Raw genomic sequence first — 15513 nt, forward strand, 5'->3', positions numbered from 1 at the left:
ATTTTAAAATCTAAATTACAGCAAATTATTTAACATTAGCTGGGGAATACCCTTTTACAATGTAAATGGACTCCTCTTAAAGGAGGAAGTAACTCCTCCCCTAGATTCCCAAAGTGAAAGATGAAAACTCAAGCAGTACCACAGACAAAAACCATGACAGCTTGCTATAAGAACAGCACAAACACACACGAGCCCTCCTGGCCGCCTCACTAGACTAGTAGGTGTGTTTAGTTGCACTGAAATTTAATGATTTCAGTCACTGCTGGGCAGTGGCCTCTGCAAGGTTCTTGTCTGCTCTGGGACTGCTCACAGATGCCACGCGGCCAGTGTTTCCCCTCAAGCAATAAATGTTGATCCACCTTTGGTTATTTCTAAGCATATAACTAAATGACGACCTTCAAGCATAATGGGAAAGAGTGATTTTTTATTTTTTTTTTTTTTAGACCTTGATGATGATTGAAAAAGTCCCATCCAGTCACAAGCAAAGACCTCTGCTGCAATTCCAAGGTTGTTCCCATCATCAGTATCAAATGAAACTTTTGTTCAAGGTTTCAACATGACCAAGAAAGAGAGAGATCACAAATCTCTAAATACTTAAAGATCTTTCCTGCATTGCTTACTTTAACACTCATTAAAAAAATGTCATAAGAGTTTTAACCTACAGCCTGTAGAAAGTTCAGCTGCATGATGAGTTCAGCTGCACATGGAGTACACCATCACAGAACATGCCTGCCCGCACCCAACCACACTATGTTCCCAAAAGGCATGTCATCCGTATGGATTTGTAAGGAAAATGCAGGTGCAGGAGGTGATGAGGGGAGGATATGAAGAATGGAACTGTAATAAAAAAAGATGCTAGCTCTGGAGAGTTCAAAAAAGACTATAAACAAACTCAAATAATCCCATGCTAAAATGTAAGTAATAGATTCAGGATAGGACAATGCAAATTTCTTTTGGGGAGCACTGATTGTGTTTGCAGTAGCCTCAGGTTCTGGACTAATTCTGAAAAGTCAGGGAAAGTCGGTGCTGGGGAAAGAGCATCTTCTGCAACTCCTGCACGGAGCAGAGGACCCGAGAGCCGCCTGTGCCACCGATGTTGCAAGGGAATAGGAAATGAAGGAGCTAAATCCCCACTTAATACTAGCTCAGAGCCAGTCAGAAGCATGGATGAGCTATTATTGTAGGTTTCAAATGAAAGGATAACAAGTGGCAGAAAGCAATGTTAACTTGTTTATGGAACAAAACTGCCTGAAATCATAAGAACGGCCATACTGTATATACCAATGCAAACATCCATCCAGTCCAGCAGTGACTCGGACAGTGGCTCCCATTGGCACCTCAGAGTATAAGAAACAGTTCAAGTTTTGAGTATTTATTTCCCAGCTTTGAAGGAAGTAATGTGAAAACTATATATAGGTAGCACACATACAAAATGTACCATTCAGTGATGCCAAACAGACTACATCATAACACATTCTGGCATTTACAGGATTTGGGTACATGGTCATCACAGAGCTATTGCTCTTGTTGACTGGGAAAAAAAAATCTTATCCAAATTCTGTTCCCCAAGCAGGTACTTCCAGTCAACCCAGAGTAACTCAGCCTCAGCGGATGCCCTTCTGCTTCACCTGGTCTAGTTTAATACCTGGGGTCAACCCAACTGCGTTTATCAGAGGAGTCATGAGCTCCCCTCTGTCCCTCACTGTCCATGAACAGGATGGTGCGGACAAACTAGACTGTGCAGGTCACAGAGCATCCTTCCTTCTTTCATCTACCATGCTGGTTATCTGCCTCACCTTTCCTCAGCAAATCACCATAAGGGTCTGCTCACTAGAAGTGAGAAAAATGAGATACATAAGCATTTTCATCCAAACTCTGCACAACACTCAGATGTCTGCAGACCGCTTAGTGAAGTCAACAAAATAAAGCACCTCTTCAGTGAACCCATCTCACTTTCCAGCTCCAGGTACCCGTTTCATCAGTGTTGTATCACAGTAGCAGCAGAATCACTTTGCTGCTAAGCAGGAAATGAAGACACTGCCTAAATTGCTTTTAAAAGGACAAGAGCTTTGCAAACCACTGATAGAACTCACACACCTTCCCTCCAACCACAACGCTGCGCAGAAACTCACTGCCAAAAATCATGCCTTTCGGCTGCAAAATTGAAATTTTGACTTCCGGCCACTGCTGCCAAGATGCTTATTTAACTACTCTTTTCCTACAGGATTTCACTCCATTTGGTTGTTAAATGCTTGTTTATGCCCACCAGGTATAAGACAGCTCCTCTTTAAACACTATGTTGTCATTTTTCTCCAACCAGCCATTCCCTTGTGCTACAATCTTCCTACTATTGAGACCTATTTTATCAGGACAATGAACTCAGACCATTTAAAAAAAATACCAAAGATACTTTCATTCACTCTTTGCTTCTCACATTCCTCTGGAAATTAATAAAACGTACTAATTTCCCTCTCCCCTCCAAAATATATATGATATGGATTGCGGTGTCAGGTGTGGGCCACATTTCCAATTACAGTGGTATTATACCACGTTTCAAATTGCATCAACTTAATACCTGGACAGCAGCATGACTCACAGGTCAAGCCTCTCTGAAACCTCTAAAAGCCTGAAGATAAACAAGGAAGAAGTACTAAGAAATCTGTTCACAGTAGGACAGAGCATCAGATGTTTCATTTTTTTTTTTTTTTTTAGTCTCAAATTGCACATGTATGCTCAACCAAAAGACTTCACGTATATCCTACAGTTTCAGTGGGTTGCTGATCCCAGAGCAACTATTATTTTCTTTTTCTCCCATTAGACAGTACCAGTAAGGCTAATGCTGGCAGACTGGGCTTTTAGGCAACGGTTAGAGAAGGGTAATTATGGGTAAAGACACTGAAAGCACAGTACGTGCCAGTCTGTCACGGTAATTAGTTATTACTCAGGGCTGATGCTCACCACAGCTTCTGCAGACAACCTCAGGACCACTCGAAATTGTACTGCAGCCCCAGCTCCTGTGTTCTCCGGGCAACCTGTCAAGCTGGTCTGCCACGTGAGCCTGCCTTTGCTACTCTTTCCAAACATTATGGTGCATAATAAGCAGCTTAAACTACACTACACAATTTTGTAGCATAAATAATTGCAGGTTTTGTTGCTAGGGCATTTTCAGAAGGCCAACAAAGAGATGAGGCAGTCTTTGAAGGGAAGCACTGGTGACCTCAAAGGTAAAGTCCCAGTAAGCGTGCTTGCTCCAGAGAACTTTTGAGATCTTTTGAGCCAGGAGAAACTGATTTCAGAAGCAGCAGCAACACTGGCAATCTGGCAAGTTCATCCATCTTTCAACTCTAGCTGTACTCAACATGGAAAATACTGGACAGGCACTCGACTTCTCAGCGATACTTACACAAACAGGGCATACCTCTGGCAGTACCACTCCCTTTGAAAACAAAGCGAAAGAAGCAATTTCCAGGGTAAACCCACTTGCTGACATAGTACCCCAGCACTTTTCCCAGTCAAAACTCTGTTTGGTTACAAAAGCGACGAGTGAAGATGTACACGTGTATGGTTTGTGCATGCACAGCACATCTTGTTGGATACCCCAACGAGAGCCAGCAATATAAAACCATGGACAGATAACCACCCCTAGATATTTTTATATGATGCCAGTTACAAACAACACATTGGACAGGTGTTGCTTTTACAAGCTGGATTACAAAGAAAGGATTTGTAACTAGACACTGAAGTATCAGCATTTCAGAACACAGATTAAAATCACCAGAAAAATCTTAAATGTTGCTTCTGAAGGAGGGTTTATGTTCAGAGAACGTATGTTTTCCTTTCTTCCAAAACTTCGTGTTTCTTACAGGAATTAAATATTTCATTGCATTAAATCAAATTAAGTTGCCCTAAAAATATCATCTTCCCCAAGGTATCTCTCTGTAATAACTAATTTTTACTTATCATGGGAAGAGAAAGGCTGATAGCAGCTGTATCTTTCCTGCTGAGTACACAGAGCAAAAGTCAGCAACCACCACGCAGGCTTATTGCGACATTTCTTTCTCAGTCTTGCAAATGCAAATGCTGACATCACCTGACACTTTCCTTCCTGATTCACTCCCTCAAACATTTTGAATATCATGTGTCAGAAATTTCTTTTTTTTTTTCTCATTTTAAATGCTTTTCATTTATGATATGATTTTTCTCTGCTGCTTGAATTGCTGTTACATCACACTACATGTTTTAGCTTGACTTTCTTCTTGCTGTGGATTTCCTTATTCTACCAAAACAGCTGTTTTTGTGACATGCCACCTGGTCCCATCTAGGAAGTGGTAGGGCTTGGTCTTGTCCCTAGAGAGAGAGGGAGAGAGAGCAAAGCGAAAGCAATAGTCTTGGCTGTACCCACAGAATTAGAAGTCCCAGTCTCATGACGTGCATCTGGGGAGATGGCTGGGAAAAGACCGAGCAGAGATACAGTCAAAAATAAAATGAATAGTTAAGAAATAACATCCTGAGACAGCTCGATACTAAGCAGTCTCTATAACTGCAGCTTAAAACAGCGGGGAAGATAGGAAATAGGAAATATTGCAGTCAATACGCCGTGCTCACCAAGCATTTTGATCAATACTGGTCAAACCGTTGTGTTTCTTGGGTCTTAAGCCGACCAAGCCCATGAGGGATCGCTACAATGGTCTGGCTGGATCAGCCACCCAGTCTCTCACAGAGTGGCAATTCACTCTTCGGGCTCTCTTCCCCTGAGGAACGCATCCGATGGCCCACTGTTACGGCAGAAGCCTACTGGTGTTGCATCTGTGTAGCTGCACCCATGTATTGCACTAGTTTATAAGCTGGACCTATCAACACTTAAATTAACCATTTAAGAATGTATTAACAGTGAATTCAACTGGGCAGCTTGCTTGTTCAACAGGCTTTGTTCTCTTTCTGAGCTAGCAAGTGGCATGAAAACAGTATTTTGGAAGTTCCTAGCCTCTAAATAGTGTTACTCATTACTAAAGCAGACAATTCTGAGGAGCAAACAGCATTTGGCAGCAGGAACTCTTCGTGAGACTGACCAATAAGAAAAATCAGGCTGAACATCAGCGATTTATCCATATCCCTGGATTTTCTGCTTCTCATTTCCCTTTTGTCCACTAAATGTTAAGATATGATTTTGGTTACTTTCACTCCAACTACAGACCCCACTATTGCGCCATGACTTCATCAGATTGGCATCAGCCCTCAGCTGACTCTAAGCACGAGAGAGCACAAACCTACGGGAAAACAACAGACCAAGATGAAACTGGTTTAAGTTTGCATTAAGTAAGGCTTATGCCAGGTTCACTTAAATATATATACTTCAGGGCAAAAAACCCACAATCCAGTCTTAGAACAAGTGTCAATTTATATAATCACACACCTTTAGCTTTTCTGCAGAACTGATGCAATTGGGTCACTATGGCCAACAAAGATGGAAATAACCGTTACTGACGATGCGTTCTGCTTTATAGGTGAGTTTCAAATACTGTAGGGCATTACACCCAGGCAAGTTCTTTACATACTTGGAAAGCTCTCTATAAGGACAACTCTGTCCTTGGCAAAGGTCTGTTTTACTGATCTAGCAGGAGAACAGGAAGGAGAATGGTTGTCATCTAGCCTAAAAACAACACAATTTTTGTAACTGTAAGAGCTAGCTATTATCCAACTGCTGAAAAACAGAATTTTATCTGCATTAAAGAAAGAATAAGGCCGTTTGAGTTTTGAAAGTTAGCTAGTTTAGCTGAGCTTATGGGGAAAAGACAGGGCTCCTTAGAATTAAGCTTTGCTAGAAAGCTAGTCCAAGGGTAATCATATACACCAAAACCAATTACGGTTTTCCACACTGCCAATGAACTTGTATTTCAGATGCCTAGTACAAGTCAATCGTCTCCCAAGGTCAGAATGACAGAAGCTCTAGTGATCCTCAGGCGGACAAAATAATTCTGCAGTTTTCAGAAACACACTAGTGGTCGTCACTGTTGTGGTCTGAGAGCAAGGCAAGACAGCGCTATAAGCGGAGATGGTGCCTTTTGTGACAGACAGAAGTATACTTGAGAAAAGAAATGAGCTCTCAGGTTTGCAAGCCCTTCTTCAACAAATTTCAGGGGCTGTACATCCCAAATCCTCATGTTCCAAGCAGACTCATTACTTTTAACAAAAGATATTTAGCACGTAAAACTTGCCCTGGACAAAGAGATCTCTGGCTCTGAAGAGCCTGGAAAATACGGAAGAATAATTTTTCAAAGAAAATCATTGCTTATACCCATAGGCTATAGTACAGCATATTATTTTTCAAATCTTGTATTTAAATTCAAATATGTAATGGCAAAAAGGATGGTAAAATCTGTATGTTGACTGAAGCCTGAAGACTGCCTTTATGTTTTCTTAAAGATAGCCCACAGTACTCCAAATTCTCTTTACGGTTATCTTGCATTAGTAACAAGGTTAGATGCATGTACTCAAGGGTAGTTTTCCTGAGAAAGTCAAGATGCTTTCTTTGCAAATTGACCTGAACTATTAACACCTACTTAGCAGGGTTTACATTAAATCCCTGTGATTCAGCTGTGCAAACCTCACTGAAATGACCTCAGCTGGGAGAGAATCTTGCATCCCTAATTTAAGATGTAGCCTCGGACTACACATCTGGTGTAGACAACATTTTCCTGGCCAGCAGGTCAAACAGATCTTCCTTCCAAATCTACCTGCGAGTGCAATAGCAGTCAGAAAGCTTCCTTGCGGACAAGCAGATTAGGAAGGCTTTGTTTCTGCACAAGTATTTTATGTGTTGTGAGCAGTTCTTCATAAAATCCCTAAAGGGACATTTTGGGTATAAATCCTCTCTGATTCTTGGATCTTACTACCCAAATGCAGGTTCGTGGTCTGAGAGGTGGAGGGACTGTTTCAGTCACCTGGCTGCCTTCCCCACCATCTTCACGGCAACCCACACCTTCATCTGCCCGGATTGGGGGACACAAGGGGTTTCACCTCACCCGGAATGAGTGATTTGCCTTCCTGTTTCCCCATCAACCCTGCTGATTCAACTCCACATAGTCATACCACAACCAGTCTTCACTGAGAGCAGACAGACACAACGAATGCAACGCAGTCATAAATTCTTGGGGAGCAGACCAGCTGGTGTCACAGCCATTAAAAGCTCATCTCGTTGCTTCACATGTCTGAAGACATGCAAGGGTATTTTGGGGCTGTGTTCCTCCACATCATGAGAGACAAGGCTATTGCATTTAGCTGTTCGCAAAGCAAGTATGATTGCAATGACACTATGCACCGATGCGACTACATATGCGAACGCCCAGCACGTCACAGGCTCTGGCATTATCAAAATGCTCTGCAGCACCCAAGACTCACAGCTATTTCCCTTCTCCCTGTAAACGCTCTCCTTACCACCTCGCCTGTTCGTGCCTCATTAGCAGAAATTCATTTCTTCTGGGAAGAGGCACTCTGCTTTTGGGAAAACAAAGCCTTCCCCTCTGGGAAGACAGCTGAAGATCTCATTAAAACGGGTACCAAAGTTATGACTAGTTTAAAACCACACATCACCATTATGCAATTAAAACGATGAGACTATTAGAAGGCACAAAGTTATAACCCGGTGACTGTTGTTGTACACGTGGAGCAAGGTAGGCGAGCAGTTAAGGCTTCCCTGAGGGAAAGGAGGAGCAGGAACTTGAACTTGAAGGATGCGTTGGCCGCACACACACACACACACACACACACAGAGGTCAGGGTATATTACTCATTGTCAACTCTGTAGTAAAATAGATGCTTTGTTGCTGGAGCAAAACATCCGTTTTGCTTTGAGGCATAGGATACCTGTAAGCGAGTTAATCCTCCTAGCCAACTCTGGTAGAGAAGAAAGGGAGAGGAAGAAGTAATTTTCTTAAGCCACAAATCCTTTAAATACCAAGAAATACGAATTTCTTCATACCACAAAAAGCAGGGATGGAAAGCAAACTGCGTTCTCTTTTTACGCACAAGAGTTACCAGAGAGAAGATCTGTAAGAACAAATAAACCAACAATGACTTTGTTAAACACATGAAACTCATCAGTATGCATCCTGCTAAACAACTCCATGGCAATCCGTAACATCAATCATGTAAAAATGCTGCAGCAAAGGGAAACTGCTTTCAAACTGATCAAGTCCTCCCTTTTGGGCCAGGCCCACTGGTTGATGCTGAGTTGTAGAGGTTTTTGCAGGGTTCATGTCTATGGATGAATTCCTCTGTGGCACTGGGAGACATTTTGAAATAGCTCGTGCTGCAGTACCAGCAAGACAGCACATATATGTTATATGGACATGTTTGTCCAGCAAAGCCGAAAGGAAACTGGTTTCTGGGACCAGAAGCCCCGAGGGCATTTAAGGATTCTGAGAAGACATATCGCTAATTAGACCTCGAGAAGAGAAATACTATTTTGAAGTTCTCCAAGTCAAAAGAGGATCACTGGAGGAACACAGTGGGAAATGCAACTACGTTATTGAATTACGTTTCAGTAAATCTCCCATTAATTGCCCTGTCCTTCAGAAATTTGGATGAGTAGGATTCTGATAGCTAAACACAAACATTCAGTGTCTTTGTGGATGCTCACAAGGTGTCCTACTTACTCTTCAGCTGCTGCCCAAGAAGGTGGATCAACTGCAGGTCATGTGTCATGACCCCAGCCTCACACAGATAATAGAATCACAGAATGGTTTGGGTTGAAAGGGACCTTAAAGATCATCTAGTTCCACCTCCCCCCCCCCACCCCGGCGCCATGGGCAGGGACACCCTCCACTAGACCGGGTTGCCCAACCTGGCCTTGAACACTTCCAGGGAGGGGGCATCCACAGTTTCTCTGGGCAACCTGTTCCAGTACCTCACCACTCTAACAGTAAAGAATTTCTTTCTAACATCTAATCTAAATTGACCCTCCTTCAGCTTGAACCCATTACCCCTTGTCCTGTCACTACACTCCCTCATAAACAGTCCCCTTACCAGCTTTCCTCTGTAGGCCCCCTTCAGAAACCGGTAAGCCGCCCCCTTCAGAAACTGATCTCCCCGGAGCCTGCTTTTCTCCAGGCTGAACAACCCCAACTCTCTCAGCCTGTCCTCACAGGAGAGGTGCTCCAGCCTGATGATCCAGAGGTCCTGGATCCCCTTGGAAGGCCCTTTCGAAAGGCACTGGTCACCTACATTCAGGCAACCAGCCCATGCCCAAGCTGTGCTGTGTAGAGCTTTAGCAAGGAACGCTACAAATAAACAGATCCAGAGCCAAAATACTATGCACCAAATGCATGCATATAGTTCCTTGTGGTCAACAAGCAACTACGTAGCACGATTTGCTTCGCTATCCCATGAGTTATCCTGCCAAGAAGTCCAGAAATTCCTGCAGGACACATAGCTGTTTTTTTACTCTTAGTATTTTTATTATCAGAAGAACAAAAAAGCTGCTGAGGATTTTTTTTCTGAGATAATAAAAAGATGCAAAATGTTTAAAAAGAAGAAGGAAAAATCATAATATCCTAAAGTAACCAGATCTCTCTTACTTCTCTGCTTACAAAAGCCAAAAGCTTATTCATACTATGTACCCCATGCATGGAAATAAGATCCATGTGACACATGGCAGAGATATGATAGAGCGAATTTGTCACCTGTCCTAGCCTACCTACCTACTCCCAGGAAGCAAGGAACACCTCCAGCAGCCCATGCTGCTGAGCAAATGTTCACAACCTTTTTACTTTGGAATTTATTATATGTGGGTTTTGTTGTGGTGTTTGGGTTTTTTTGTTTGTTTGTTTTTTTAAATCAGCCTGCCAGAGAAGCGTTTCCTTCTTTCATATGAAGAAATTACAAAATTGTATGATAAAAACAGAGAAGGTTGCAATTACCCGAAATGATGGCCATTAGAAAAAGCACCGAGCAAAAACTGACGAAAACAGGGCTGCGAGACTGATTTACAGACTTTACAGTCAGAAGGGCCCCAACTTCTGTATCAATATTCTTGACAGCGTCTTTCACTCCACAGGACCAAAGGACCAGCAGAAGGGCTGGCGGAGGGGAACACCACACCGAAACAAGCGCGTTTGGTACCAGCAGGTACAGCACCTCGGGCCAAAGGCAACGCTGCTCTACAGTGGAAGCAGTAAGTATCAAGGAGAGGTGCTTGGGGGTTGCTTAACTAGGAACAGGATGAAAGAAGCTTCAAAATTATGACTCCCATGACCTTCTCTGGGTGGGAAAAGCTATTTTCTAAGCGATTCATGTGCAGCAGCAGCGTGAGCTCTGCAAAAAATTCTAGGAACGCAGCCTTCGCCCTTACTACGTTCTGGTCCTCATCTTTTCAGCGCTACTACCTTACATCAGTCACATCACCAGTGCTGGCTAGATGGTCACAGTTCACCCGGAGAAGCCACATCACAACACATTTACCAACTGCTGGCTTGATTTAATGCACTACCTCCTCTTAGAATTACTCAGTTTGCCCGAAATCCCCAGTGGTTTTTGCTCTGTGCGACACACTGCTTGGGAAAGGAGATCCCAGGACGCTGGGAGCCTGCAGCACAGCACGGCACCGCTCACGTCTAACCCGTACGCTGCATCTACGTGAAAAGCACCGCGGCGTCATGGGCACGCAGGTACACCAGAACTGGTTAAAGGTGCTGCCTTGGAAATAGCTGTTCTTCAGGAGTTAATGTGCAAAAGCATAGCTGAAAGCAACTTCTAACTGTATTAAAAGATCAAAGGGAGAGGTCTTGAAGAGTAAAGGCAATGTTTACCCAGTTCTGCCTGCAAGGCAGAGAAAAAAGGGGAAAAAACAGAAAACTGAAAGTCTGTTGAGATAGGATCTAGGCAATATTTCATGAAACACAGCAATGCAGTGTTGTGATGCTACTCCAGCTTTCTACGTGGCTATCCCTGACTGACTGTACCATAAACATACATTGAAAGAAAAAAAGAAAAAGAAAAAAGCAAAAAACCCCAAACCAAACAAAAACATCCACCAAATCTACATAATTCAAATAAATTACTATCTTACTCAAACATAAAAACTTGCAGCAGATTCTATCGCAAAACAGCTAATTTTAGAAAAGAGCACCTGCAAGCTGTCAACTCCATTTTGCAACGGTAAAGAAGCGCGAATCCTTAATTCCAGTAGTTCAGCTGATAACAGCTAACTGCAGTTAAACTATAGAGACATAAACAAAATAGGAACCGTGACACCAATATAATTTAGGATGGATTTTTCACTTGTACGAACATGTGGAGGTACTTTATTAAACAACTATTTCTGTCTATGATCACAAATAGCATCTTGTTTTCTATTTCATAAGTTCTCTGGGACCAAGGGCCACCTTTTTGCCTGTATTCACACCTCCTACCATGGGGCACAAGAAACCGGATGAGGTTTCTAGTTGCTACTGTTTTCTAATTACACTACAGCACTGGACAAATTATGTTGTTAGTACCTTAGAAGTACTATTTTCAGAACATTTTTCTCCTTTTTAAAAAAAAATACTTAAGTTATTTTGCAAATAAAATTTTAAATCATAATAATTTATAATAAAGCTCACATGTATTATAAGCCCACAAAAGTATATAAATACAGGCAGAGCGCACCAATTCTTTAAACTGCATAGTGCACCAGTTTTTTAAATTGACATTCATTAAAACTTCTTAGATTCAATATAAAATATATGATAAACAAAAGACTTCTGGATTTCAAGCCAAGCATCATAAAATTAGCTTAATACCCTAGGCTGAAGTAGGCATAAATATGATTTTCATCTTCTACAGAAGGAAAACATCAGTATTTCCATTTTTCTAAAGGAAGTCCAATTTTGTGTCGTTCAGGAAAGCTCTGCCTCGCATTACTTTTAGTTTCAGTTTTCCCTAGCACAAATAGGAAGACCATCCTCTTCGCTCGAGCTATTTCCTGTCAAATGTGAGAAGCAGAGCAGGCAACGAAAACTCAAGCCGCTCTTTTCCTTGGGCGATGGGTGATGCGGGCACGTGCCACCTGGGAGCTCCGAACGCCCCCGAGGGGGTCAGACCCTGCTCCTCAGCCGCTTGGCTCCACACCTCCGTCAGCCTTTACCTTCTCACCGCTGCTAGCGGAATTAGCCAATATTTACCTAAAATTGCCACATCCTCGAAGGAGCTGTGAGAGCACCCAGCCCGTCGCGCTGATCCGATGGCGACTGTGCGTCTCTACGGGGCCATCCCAGCGGGCGGGGGTGCGAGACGACAAGCAAACACGGGCGTTTCGAGGAAGAGCGCAGGCAGCTGCCCATGTGCCTCTGTCCCTAATTCCAGTACGGGGCCCAAAGCAAACCCAGCAACTCAAGTCACTGGAACTTCCTTGGGTTTATAAATCAGTGGGGTTTAATTGCATGCCGCGCTTTCTTCATATGTACCCAAAAATGCCCAGGCTGCTTAACTTAAATAACACGTAGAATTTGAGAATAGCAATGTGGCAGCCTCCTGACTAACTAAAAAGGTATAACAAATGTGATACATTTAATATTAAAGTATGTCATTGTATACATTATATGATACACATTATATACTTATATTATAAACAGTAACATGCATGATTATGTAACGCATATACATAAGAACATAACACGTATACCCACGGAGCTTTTGCACATCCATACAAAGATCATAGTTGCCAAAGGCGACAGACTTGCTTCAGCAAAACAAAAAGCAGTGACTCAAAACGCGATTAATAATTACTTAAACCAAAGCTTCTCACTGCCTGGCGTTAATCATTACCAAGAGCAGCCGCTCGCAAAGCTGTCAATCACAGCCGAGCCCCATACCCAAGACCAGGGGAGCAAACACACTTTAAGGACGGGGGGGGGGAACCGAGCCCTGCTACAGCCTGGCTCTGCCACACGGCTCGCTGTTCCTACCTGGGCTTTCCAAGCCGCTGCCTAAACCCCGCGTTATTGTAAGGAGCCCCGGCAGCGCCCCGCCGTCCCCCGGGGAGCAGAGGAGGGCGGGTGCAGAGCCGCCCAGCCGCGCCGGTGTTTGCGGCTGCATGCAGACATACCCACACAGACCGGGCACCCGATGGGCTCCGCCGATGGGCCGGCAACCCCCCACCCCCCCCACACCGCGAGAAGCCGGAGGGGCCGGCACCCACCCGCGACCCCCCTCCCCTCCCCTCCCCTCCCCTCACCGCACCGCCCCGCTCACCGCTCGCCGCCGCCGCGCACGACCCCAGCGCCACCGCTCTCGCCACCGCCCATAGGCCGGCAGGAGGCGGTGCGTCACAGGCGATGGGCGGGGCCGCGCTGCCCCGCCCCGCCCCCCGCCATGGCCGAGCGCGGCGGCCCCGGGGAGGGAGCGGCGGGGAGCGGGGGCGGGGAGGCCGTTCTGAGGGGAGCCGGGGGAAGGGGGGGTCCCGCGGCCGATCAGTGTTTCCCCCCCCGCGAGTTCCACCTGTGTTGTGGAAACCCGGAGGTGCCAGGGATGGCTTTCCTCAAAAAATGCTGGGTTTAGGAGCCCTTCAGTCAAGGGATTAAAAAAAAGGCCAAAAAGAGACATTTAAGACTGATAAATCAATGTTTTAATTTTTTTTTTGTGAATACAATATCTTCTGAAGGTTTATTTTCAGCTTTATTTAATTTCTGAGGAAATCAAAATGCTAGTAGTTTTGTTTCCTTTTTTTTTTTTTAAATTTTGCCTAAGTCGCATCTTTGATTGCTCAATGTTGCCAAGAGGGATTTGAAATATATGATTAATACTGTGTGCCAGCGCTTGGAGACGGTCTTGGAAATAGCATGGTAACTTCATGCCGCATCTCTGGAATACCTGATTCCTGAGTTTTGGAATCTGGCTTCTGAAAATAAGCTTAACGAGCCCAGGGAAAACACTTCTCTATGAGAATTCTTGTCTCTTGCTGCTGAGGCTGTTCTTGCGCACTGAAATTGTTTTAAGACGAATAAATAAAAGCACCTTAGGAAATACCTACTAATGAGAGGAAGGAAAAGAGTTAATTTTCTGTTACAACAAGACATAGTAAAGGTTTCTGCTTCTGAAGGGCTTGAATACTCTTTACGTATCTTGTGTACCGATAAAGAATCACCAAAGAATCTGAGCAACTTCTCCTTTTTTAAAAAGGGGAAATCGTTTGCATACTGTTATACATATTTGCTTATTTTCTAAATATTGAAAAGCCTAAAATCTTTCCTTACTCTTTTTATGTAAACAGTGGGGTCATTTTTCCCCACAAGATATTAAAATACGCAGCAAGTTCTGGGATGAAAATTCTGCTAAAAGAAAATGATAATTGTTATTAATTCGTCTTGAGCACCCCAAAACTCTCATCTGACAAGAGCGCTTAAGCAAAACACAACAGAGACATGTCGAGATCAACATGAACAACAATTTATTCGTGATAACAGAGTACGGAGAATTACAGGGGTGTTACATGAGGTGTCTACATCAGCTTTTTTCCCCAAATATTTGCCACTTTTGGTAGTGGTGGTTCAACGTCGCTGGCAGCGTGGACCCCGTGTGAGCGTGGACAGGGCTCCAAGCAGCTGCTGGTGTTTGTCCTGGAGAGACGATTCTTGGGGGAGGATGGTGAAAGCACCAAGGCGGGACATCATCTTTTTTGCTGTTACCGTCAGACGCTGAGCAGCGGCTCTGAGCAACCGTCCCGCCCGAGAAATGATTCACAAAGGAAGGCCAGCATAGGAAATGACTGTAGTGAAAAGGAAAAATTAAGCTAACGGGCAATTAAATAGCTCCCTGCGGGATTGCTAGTATGAACTCATTTTCAGAAAGCAGATATTTTTTAAAAATAATCTAGCATACCAAAAATTATCAATTATATTCATAAATCTTAGTCATCTCTGCTTAAATGTGAAATAGTGCTACCTCTATGCCACACAATTTTGCCAGCAAAAAAAATCATAATTAGATAAATTTAGCAAACAGGTGAGTGTTCTTAATGAAAAAGGAACTAACAGTTATGACAGGGAACAAATTTTTCTTTTGGAGAAGGTCTGTTCAAACTTCCACACTGCCTATTTGTAGGATTTCAGTCCTTAATTCCTTTTCCAGACTTTTTTTGTTCTGTCCTACTTCAGTGTTATACTGAATTACCACCTTTCACAAGGATATGGTGTGCAGATATATTCCAGGAAAGAATGGAGATTGGAAAGCATCAGGCCTTACTGAGGTGACTGTTTATGGTGAGCAGCAGAATGAACTTGTGAACAATGCTTCTATAGAACTTTTCTTCCTTCCTATTTTTATAGGAAGTCCTGCTTCAAAAGGACCGGATGCCAATTATCACAATATCCACATTTTGTTGTTTGGAAGTGGAAGATCCAGCCAAGACCACCGTGATGAATTTCCTCATAAGAGTGGTTTTCTTTTTCCATAGCCTAGTTTGGTCAATGCACCCAGTTTTTGCTAGCATAGATAAAATTTTCCTAATCTCAGTCGTCTTATTTCCTATTTTATGTT

At 43.4% G+C, this 15513-nt stretch overlaps 1 protein-coding gene across 4 annotated transcripts in view; it reads right to left on the reverse strand.

The window, feature by feature from the left end:
• SNX10 (sorting nexin 10) overlaps positions 1–13303 on the reverse strand; it is a 36919-nt gene extending 23616 nt beyond the window's left edge. Inside the window, exon 1 of one of the 4 annotated variants that reach the window (XM_075745952.1) lies at positions 13231–13303. The gene's annotated coding sequence lies outside the window, so the exon portion shown is untranslated. Of the gene's footprint in view, positions 1–1645; positions 1725–12161; positions 12385–12944; positions 13133–13230 lie in introns of those variants that run through there. The other 3 variants (XM_075745954.1, XM_075745953.1, XM_075745955.1) reach the window with 3 other exon arrangements.
• Positions 13304–15513: the final 2210 nt, after the last annotated feature.

The sequence above is a fragment of the Balearica regulorum genome, chromosome 2 (assembly GCF_011004875.1).
Source record: "Balearica regulorum gibbericeps isolate bBalReg1 chromosome 2, bBalReg1.pri, whole genome shotgun sequence".
NCBI lineage: Eukaryota > Metazoa > Chordata > Aves > Gruiformes > Gruidae > Balearica > Balearica regulorum.